The sequence below is a fragment of the Chrysochloris asiatica genome, unplaced genomic scaffold (genome assembly GCF_000296735.1).
Source record: "Chrysochloris asiatica unplaced genomic scaffold, ChrAsi1.0 scaffold00192, whole genome shotgun sequence".
NCBI classification, from domain to species: Eukaryota; Metazoa; Chordata; class Mammalia; order Afrosoricida; family Chrysochloridae; genus Chrysochloris; species Chrysochloris asiatica.
The window spans coordinates 2,185,035-2,192,262 of NW_006408710.1; the positions used below are offsets into that span (position 1 = coordinate 2,185,035).

Genomic DNA, 7,228 nt, shown 5'->3' on the forward strand with positions numbered 1-7,228 from the left:
TTTTCCATCTTCTCTTTCCACAGATGTAGTCTATTTGATTTCTATGTGTTCCATCTGGCAAGGTCTATGTGTAAGAAGTCCAGGTAGCATAGTGTAATATGAGCTGGTATGCTAAACACAAGGTCAGCAGTTCGAATCTACCAGTCTCCTCAGTGGGAGAAAGAGGAGGTTTTCTGCTCCATACACAGAGTCTTGGACACCCTGTTCAGGGTCCCTATGAGTCTGAAGTGACTCAATGGTACACAACCACCACCACTACCTGACAATCACGTGTCTAACGCGAAGAGGATCTTCTCAGGGACCACAGGCACTATAAACACATCCCCCAAATAATTTCAAGTTAGACAAATAACTGCCAATACCTTGGTGCAACATTCAAGCTTGTGTTTCGGCTCTGGTTGGTAGTCTGGGTGGCATCGTGAATGAATTAAGACACCTGAGTAAGGATCTCCCAGACAGCAACATTCAAGACTCTAAGGAAGGTCTTGTGGAACTAAGTAAGCCCTGAGGATCGCTTCTCAGTGGTAGAGAATATTGCTGAAGATTTCCAAGCGTGTCATACTGCCCTGCTAAGCCTCATCTAGGTCCCTTAATGCAAAAGGTTAGAACCAGAATGGTGAACCAGTGTCAAATCCCGCCCCCCAAAACAGTGAAGTCACATGAGCTGAAGTCAGGATATTTATAAAGAAACCAGGAAGGGAGATTTGGAGAAGCTTGGTTAACAAATGGGCCCCCAGCAGTGGCTTTTTAATGAAAACTTAAGGATGTAACTAAGGATCTACGGAGTAATTCACCATTGCCTTCAGTAGCAGAGGGCCCACTGCAAAGGAACTGGGAGAGTTCATGTGTTAAAGTGAAAGGCAGAAAGAAAATCTTTTTCATTTGGTAAGGAACAAGGCAGAGAGATAAGGCAGCTGTTGGGGGCTCTTAAGAGCCAGGAGATGTGGTCAAGGACTTGCGCTCTGAACAGAAGAGCCCTGAGAGGACATTTAAAAAGATGACATCACATAACCACTCATTACCACCTTGCAATTTGCTTTGTGAGGTTGTTCGGCTGGTGCATGCCTTGAAGCAACTTGAAATTGGTATTCTACGCCCTCTGGTGGTTACATTTATTGTTTCTGTTCTTCTTTTTTTTTTTTTTCCTTCCAATTTTACGTAAAGACAACTGAGAAAACCATAGACTACAAATACAGAAATACCTAAATGAGAGATACAATTTACAGAGGTCCATGATGCCTTAATTCTTATTTAGATGTGTTAGTCCTTGAATGGGGTAGAAAAACATTTCAGCTGTTTATCTTTTCCCATCACTTTTCCAGGGATTTTCCACTAAGTTTCTGTTATCTGAACAATTCAGGGATTTCCAAGAGTCTGGCTTCACTTGGGATGTCTCTCTGAAATCCTGCTGTTTCTCAGAATTTTGGTCGAAAAACTTTTTATGACTTGATGGGATTTCCTAAAAGAAACTTCAAATCACACAATGATTTTAAAGGGGTGACAATTCACCTCTTTTGACAGCCTCGGAAATCCTGTACAGGGTCGCTATGAGTCAGAACCGGACTCCATGGCATATCACAACAACAATAACCTGTCAGTTGTTCATATTGTGGTTGTTGATGTGGTTAAGTACCGTGGAGTCGGTTCCGACTCATAGCGACCCTGCAAAGGGTTTCCGAGGCTGAAAATCTTTACAGGAGCAGAAAGCCTCATCTTTCTCCCTCGGAACAGCTGAGAGTTTCGAACTGCTGACCGCGCGGCTCACAGCCTGATCTGTAACCACTACGCTACTAGAGCATACTGTGGTAACTTGTGTATTACTGTGATGCTAGAAAGTATGCCACCAGTATTTTAAATACCAGCAGGGTACACCTATGATGGGCTGGTTTCAATTGAGCTTCCAGACTAAGACAGATAGAAAGGAGAGGCAGATTACAGTCTGAATGATTCGCCACTGAAAAGTTTATTAATAGCAGTAGAACACTGTCAGAGAGCACAAGTATTGATTTTGAAACATGATGCAAAAACACCGGAATATAATCAGTTATGTGGTTGTTGTTGTGTTGTTAAATGCCATCAAGTCGGTTCTGACCCATAGTGACTTTATATAGAGTTTCCAAGGAGCGACTGGTGAGCTTGAACCATTGACCTTGTGGTTCAAACCGACCTTGCAGCCAAGTGCTAATCTTACAGGTCCCATGTTCATAGGGAGAAAGAATAATGATACTACCAGGAAGTGGGTCAGAGGAGTTAAGAAATGCACCAGAACCATCATCTTGCAGTAATCATGGACCAATAAACAACATGATAAATGCAGAAAAGATTGAAGTTGTCAAAGACTTCATTTTGCTTGGATCCACCAGCAACACTCATGGAAGCAGAAGTCAAGAAATCAAACAACATATTGCATTAGGAATAGCTCTTAAATAAGACCTCTTTTAAAGTGTTCTAGAGCAAAGATGTCAGTTTGAGGACTAAGGTGCACCTGACCCAAGCCATAGTATTTTCAATAGTTTCATATGCATGTGAAAGCTGCACAGTGAATAAGGGAGACTGCAGGAAAATTGATGCATTTGATTTATGGTGCTGGAGAAGAATATTGAAAGTACCATGGACTGCTAGAAGAACAAACAAATTTGTGTTGTAAGCAGTACGAGAGTGCTCCTTGGAAGCCAGAATGACCAGACTTTGTCTCTCATACTTAAGATATATTAGGAGGGACCAGTCCCTGGAGAAGGATATTGTGTTTGGTAAAGTGGATGGTCGGAGAAAAATAGGAAGAGCCCCAATGGTCAGAATAGCAGCAGCAAAGGCATCAAATATAACAACTGTGAAGTTGGTCAGCAGAAAGAAGCGGGCAGTGTTTCCTTCTGTTGTGCATGAGATTGCTATGATTCGGAATGGACTTGATGACACCTAACAACAAGTAGTCCCCATGTGGCACTATAGGATAAGCATTGGTCTGCTAACTGTGACACTGGTGATTCAAACCCACTAGTAGCTCCTCAGAAACTCTATACAGAGTCACTATGAGTCAGAATTGACTCCACTTAAAGATAAAAATTAGTATTATATTATGTTCAAGAAAGGTCTACAACTCTCTGAGATGCATTTTATAGTATATATGGTATGGCACTGTGGGTTAATGCACCAGACTGCAAAGTTGTTTGAACTGCAAGGTCAGTGGTTCAAGCTCACCAGCTGCTCCTCGGGAAACCTTATACAGGGATGCTATGGGTTGAAACTGACTCTATAGCACTTAACAACAACAAACATATTCAAAACAGTTACATATATGCACACACAGAGACATATCTATTTGTTGTTGTTGTTCAGTGCCATCAGGTTGGTTCTGACTCATAGCAACCCAGTACAGGCTTTCAAGGAGCGCCTGGTGAGTTTGAACCACTGACCTTGAGGTTCAAACTGACCTTGAGGTCCAGTGCTTATCCTACGGCATCACACAGGGACTCCACATACACATTTAGGAAAGGGAAACTAGTGGAAAGGAGCCTCTGGTAGCATAGTGGTTATGAATTAGACTGTGAACCTCAAGGTCAGAAGTTCGAAAGTACCAGCTGTTCCTCATGAGAAATATGAGGCTTTCTGCTCCCATAAAGATTTACAGCCTCGGAAACGCTGTACAGGGTCACTGTGGGTCAGAACTGACTCCACGGCACATAACCACCACCACCACCAAACTACTGGAAAGGCATTGGTTAGTGTATTCCTCTCATATCAAAAATATTAGAATCCTTATATCCAATATTATTACATAAAGAAGTTTGTTTCTTTAAAAAAAGAAAAAGAAAAACATGACATCATCCAAGAATATGTTTTATGGATATACACACATGCATACATAAGCAGATGGATGGATGGATGGATGGATGGATGGATGGATGGATGGATAGATAGATAGATAGATGATAGTGAAATAGAGAGATAGAGAGATAAAGATGGATATGTGAATAGGTGAACAGATGGATAGTTAGAGCTATATAAAGATGAATAGGTAGATAAATGGAAGGATGAGTGGGTAAATGAATGAATGGGTGAGTGGGTGGATGGATGGATGGATGGATGGATGGATGGATGGATGGATGGTGGGTAGATGAATGAATGGATGGATGGGTGGATGAATAGATAAGATAGATGTTGTTAACTGCCATTGAGTAATGTTTCATTGTGTGGATTTGCCATAATTTGTTTATCCATTCACCTATTGATAGTTATTTCAGTTCATTTTTTGTATTTGGTTATTGCAAATGAAACTCTTATAAACATTCTTACATAAATCTTTTGGAGTATATTGGGCTGCTAACTATAGACTGGCAGTTCAAACCCCCGAGGTGCTCTACGGGAGACCAATGAGTTTGTCTGCTCTTTCAAAGATGAATTGTCTTGGAAACCCTGTGCAGCAGGCCACCTCTGTCCCACAGGGTGTCTGTGAGTCGGAATTGGCTCCATGGCAGTGAGGGTTTTCATAGCTAGAGTAAATACTTGAGAGTGAAATCGCAGGGCCATACACATAATTACTTTTTAGAATAAAAATTAAATTCTGTATGTTTCAGCACCTAGCATCACAAACGAAATGAGAACGCACAAAGAATACAGAGAAGAAGCGATCCTTCTTGAATTCCCTGAGCTCTCGTCTATTTCTGAGTGTAACCTTCTGCATTATTTTGACACTTTTCTTTTGGCAGGCACCTGGCCTAACTTATGGGAATCTGGAATTGCCCTTGGCATTGCATGTGGCAGCACAATTGAACAGCAGCTTCTGTGAAAGTTTTTGTTTCCATGAATGTTGGGAACTGCCAAAATTAAGAATCATGCCCTCTGGGTGAACTCTCACATAGCTGAAGTTGGTGTCACCAGGTGACAAGCACAGAGCTGAAACAAAAAGGCTAAGTCAAGACAAGATGTTTTTCAGAATGTGACCCAATGACCAACTGAATACAAAACACCTGGCAGCTGATTAGACACATTTTTAACAGACATCTCAGAGACCCATATGCCTGGAGAAGTTTGAGGGTCAATGTCTTAATCTAGACTAGCAACTCTGAACCTTGACTTCACATTAGAAGAATCCCTTATGAAGCTTTCAAATGTGCCATGCCTGACACAGCTCATACCAACGAAACCACAATCTCTAGGCATAGATGGCGAACATCAATCTCCAGGTGGTTACAATGAACAGGCACAGTTGAAACTATTGGTTTATTCTGCGCCATTTTACAGCAAAGCTGAAGACTCAACTACCTGCATCCTGGTATTTTGTGTATGCCCACTTCATCCTGTGAATGCTGGAAGTATGATTGAGAAAAAGACCTATTCAGTTACTTGAAGCAAAAATATCTTGTTGTTGTTGTTAAGTGCCATCGAGTCGGTACTGACTCGTAGCAACCCTATGTACAACAGAACGAAACACTGCCTGATCCTGGGTCAACCTCATAAGTGTTGCCATGCTTGAGCCACTTGGCCAATCCATCTCGCTGGGGGGTCTTCCTCTTTTTCTCTGACCCTCCACCTTACCAAACATGATGTCCTTCTCCAGTGACTGGTCCCTCATACAAGATGTCCAAAGTATGAGAGACAAAGTTTGGCCATCCTGGCCTCCAAGGAGCACTCTGGCTGCACGTCTTCCAACACAGATCTGTTGGTTCTTTTGGCAGCCCATGGCACTTTCAATATTCTCTTCCAATACCATAGCTCAAATACATCAATTCTTCTACAACTTTCCTTTGTTGTTGTAGTGAAGTGCCGCCAAGTCGATTCTGACCCATAGCGACCATGTATAGGGTTTCCAAGGAGCAGCTGGTGAGCTTGAACCACCGACCTTGAAGTTCAAATGACATTGCAGTCTGGCGCATTAGCCAACAGCGTCACACCAGGACTCCAAAGATACCTTGAGAAAGTCGAAATCTCTCAGGTGAGAGATTTGTTGTAATTGTTTTCTGTTGTCTTATCGCTTGTGGAAATCATACAATCTTTAGGAAGTCAATATATGTTTGGGATGACAAAGTTAAATAATAAATTTTCATTTACTTAGTAAAAATAATGCTTATGTTAATCATCTAGGTATTCCTATCTCATCATTATTACACCTATTCATTGAAATGAATGCATTAGTTGAGTACTGCCCCCAACCCTCCCACTCAAAATAGAACCTGGAGTTTTTGCCACCTTAGCATAGGTGTGCCTGACTTTATCCAGGTCTAATGTATGAAATTTCAGCTTTCCTGAAATCCTTAAAGTATATCTTTAAATAATGAACTCCCCTAATTCACCAATGTGTGGCTTCATTTATAAGCATAAATTCCATATGAATGTATTTCAGAAAGGGCCGTTCACTTTTTTTATGTGTGAGGTATACTTAGGAGATTATTCTATTAGAACTTAAAAACCAACTGATAATGTGTGTTTCTGATATACCTGGTTGGATTTCTGCTTTAATTAGCCATTTTCTTACTCATCTACAGAACAGTTTAAAGAATTTTCCTAATTCTTATTCTTAATGCCAGACCTTCTAGATCCATTTTGCCCACACTGCAATCTCCTCCCCAGTTAAGTAGAATTTATATACAACAAACAGTGTGATGAAACACATCCATGTGAATACATGAGTCCATTTGATCCACCTAAATCCATCCCACTAAACAAAGACATTTACCTTCCCTTTAACAAAGAAAAGCCTTTGGACATTCAGGTAAGAACCACTGAATCTTGACTACCTTATTTAATGCAATGGATAAACCCACTTGGAGGTATACAGATATTGGATGTTTGCAGTGACTTTTTTACTTTTCTCTAAATCATAAAGTGGTCACTCTGAAGAAAATGTTTTTCTTGTCTCCTTAAAGTATGGTTTAAATTGCCGCTTAACAAAGTCAAGCCAACTCCTAATCAAAGCAGGCTGAAACTTCAATCAATCATTCTCCTGGTTCTACTATTCTATAACACATAGAGGCTTTGCACTACCAATGAAAGCAGTTTGGTTGACGCTGCGTGTAATTATCTTTGAGAGCGCTTGACCACCATCCTCCATCTGTAACAACGTGCCAATCATGTCTGTTTGGAATCTCTCAGGTCATCCCCTTTGCTATCTGCCCTTTAAGCAACCCCTGTCCATCCACCGTGCTGTTGGCCTCCTGCCATCTGTTCTAGCACTGTTTAAGCAAACTAGAATTGGCATGTGCTTGGCTGGGAGTCAGTTTATTTTCTTGCT

The 7,228-nt window shown here is 41.1% G+C and overlaps 1 pseudogene; it reads left to right on the plus strand.

Annotated features, from left to right (window-relative positions):
* Positions 1–4,847, plus strand: part of LOC102816666 — a 157,727-nt pseudogene extending 152,880 nt beyond the window's left edge.
* The last annotated feature ends 2,381 nt before the right edge of the window (positions 4,848–7,228 follow it).